The sequence below is a fragment of the Leptonychotes weddellii genome, unplaced genomic scaffold, assembly GCF_054177405.1.
Source record: "Leptonychotes weddellii isolate Sample4059 unplaced genomic scaffold, ASM5417740v2 HiC_scaffold_12867, whole genome shotgun sequence".
NCBI classification, from domain to species: Eukaryota; Metazoa; Chordata; class Mammalia; order Carnivora; family Phocidae; genus Leptonychotes; species Leptonychotes weddellii.
This window is the reverse complement of record NW_027707835.1, coordinates 3,261-6,007: the sequence shown is the minus strand read 5'-3', so window position 1 is coordinate 6,007 and position 2,747 is coordinate 3,261. Positions and strand designations below refer to the sequence as shown.

Sequence of the window (2,747 nt, the reverse complement as noted above, 5' to 3'; positions counted from 1 at the left end):
TTTATTTATTTGACAGAGAGAAAGACAGCCAGAGAGGGAACACAAGCAGGGGGCGTGGGAGAGGGAGAAGCAGGCTTCCCGCGGAGCAGGGAGCCTGATGTGGGGCTCGATCCCAGGGCCCTGGGATCATGACCTGAGCCGAAGGCAGACGCTTAACGACTGAGCCACCCAGGCGCCCCTAGTTTAGGCTTTATTTTATTATTTGGTTTAGTTTTTTGTGTGCGTGAAAAAAAATTTATTTTAAGAAAAAAAAATTAGTGAACAAAAAAATATAACAGGTTTCACTTAGCAAAATACACCCAAAAGGAAATCACAGTACAAAGCCAGTTTTAAGTCTTTTTTTTTTTTTTTTCTAGTCGTGGAAAACTTTAATATGTTATTAGTAATGATCATAAGAGTTAGTATCTCTTGAGCACACACAATATGCCAGGGGCTGTGTTAAGAGTTTTGTGGGGGCATTCAGGTCTCATGACAGCTTTATGAAGTTGGTGTCATGATGCTCATCCTTCTTTTAAATGCGAGGACGCTGACACTAGCCAGTTCAGGTGGTGACATGGGGAATGGTGCAAACAGGTGCTCACCTGGAGAACTGGGCCTTCTCCAAAACTAACTTATTTTTTAAAAAAGCTTAAACCTAACCTAAAAGATTTTAAATGAAAATAAACTAGAATAAACAAACATGAAAATGTTCCTCTTTGAATTAGATAGAAATCTAACACCTTGAGTTTTCCAAAAAAGCACGCCTCCCCAAGGTGTTCATGGTGATGTGGTGTAAAAGATCCATTTAATGTACTTAAAAACTACTTTAACTCAGAAACATCACCCTGAAGTACACTACCAAAATGTTAATTGAGAAACGCTGAAAGGAGTTTTAGTTTACTCATTATCACATACTACAAGAAAGTTTGCATGAGAAAACACTGAAGAGGTGATTTCTTAATCCAGATTTCACAACTCCTGGTACAAAATGGGTCCCACAGCTTCCTCTAGAGCCATAATCACTTTTCACTGCTTGTTGGCTGCCTGTGAAAATTTGATTGCAGTAACTGAAATGCTCCTAGGAAACTTGCCGTATCCACCCACGCTGTTCTGGCCTCCAGAGCCAGCCCGGGAGCAGCCACTCACAGACTGCTCTGGAGGCCACCGCAAGTGGCCTGGGCTGACACCCCCATGCCTTGCACCATCCTGCTGCAATATGTCCCATTGCTGGCCCCAGTTGTGGAGTTCAGGAAAAGTTCTGGAGAGCTGTGTTGCACGTTGGTCCGGTCTTTGGACATGGCTGCCATAGCTTCTTTGCGAGCGGCAAACTCGACATCGGCTTTGCCCATCACTGCTTCCATCAGGGCTCATCTCAACACGGGCTCTCCCAGGGTTGAGGGGAAAGAAGTTGTAAATGTCGTACTCTGTGGCTGTGTGTGGCAGCCCCTCATGTGGACCCACGGTCCAGTGGTACTCTGGACAGTGAACTTGCCGTCTCCATATCTGTGGTCATACATGCCCGAGAGACAGTAACTGAGGTCCCTCCCAAACAGATGGGTGGTGAAGCCGTAGCCGTCGCTGAGGCCGCTGTACTCCTCGTAGCCCCCATAGCCTGCATGATCAGCACCAGATCTCATCCTCTCCAGGCCTGCTTGCTGGACGATGCCAATACACCTCCTGGCTGTGCCGGGGCGGAGGTAAGACCAGCCGCTGTACAGACGTGAACTTCAGAGGAAGATCCGAGTATGACCGCGCTTCTTCCGGACTGCTCTTGAACACTTCAGTATACCTGTGCCCGATTCTCTCCTTGTGCTTCCCTAGGGCCTTCTCAGCTAACTCCTGGGAGGCGAACCGTACAAGGCTTCCTCTGTAACCTTGCCTTTGGCGTCACAGGCAATGTGATCCTGTCTGGCACAATTTCCAACCATGAGAACTGAACGATTTCTTCCTTGGTGCATCCAGATGGGAGTTCTCAAAACCGCATGAAGCGGTCATTGTGGTGTCAGCACTGTTCGGACCGCCGTGTTTCAACACCCAGTCCCTCTGGGTTCTGTGGGACTTGGACACCTCAACGTACCGGTGTCCCATGCTTTCCCTGTCTTTTTTAAGGGCCATTTTTACATCATTTTCTGATTCGAGTTCAATAAAAGCCTCCCTGCTGCGCCTGCCTTCTCTAGCTTAAGAGGGATGAATGCCTGCAGCCCTGTCAGGGATTGCTCACTGAGAAAGGACATGCTGCGCATCCTCGACAACAGAGCAGGACCAGGCCAGGCCGCAGAGTGTGACCACAATGCCTTCACCTCCCTTGGGTCCCAGCATCATGGACACTTGAGAGGACAGACATCAATATGCTTGGGTGCAGCTTTCTGTGGCTTAAACAACAACCCCCAGGGAAGGAGTACCCACAGTTGGACACACCCCTGGTAAGTAATGAATTGTCCTAAACAAGAGCCCTATGGCCATCTTACTTTAGTGCCCCAGCACTCACCAGAGCAACCAGGCCTGGTGGTGCCGGGCCTGGGATGGGCTCTAGCTCCCTTCCTCCTGGGGCAGGCCTTTAGTTTAGTCTTTATTCTCAGGGCACAGGAATGTCACCAGAGGGTTTTAGGGAAAAGGGACACTATGGGCTTAGGGAGATTCATTATCCAGGAGAAGGAGAGAAGACAAGGGCAAGGCTGTGCATGGAAAGCAGCAGAAATGAAAAAGGAATGGATAGATATGAGGGCTATTTAGGAAATAAAATGAACTGGGCTGTTGGTGGATTCAAG

At 48.3% G+C, this 2,747-nt stretch overlaps 1 pseudogene; it reads right to left on the bottom strand.

Moving 5' to 3' along the window:
- Positions 1-1,068: 1,068 nt before the first annotated feature.
- On the bottom strand, positions 1,069-2,538 carry LOC102746974 (heterogeneous nuclear ribonucleoprotein F-like; annotated as a pseudogene).
- Between the last annotated feature and the right edge of the window lie 209 nt (positions 2,539-2,747).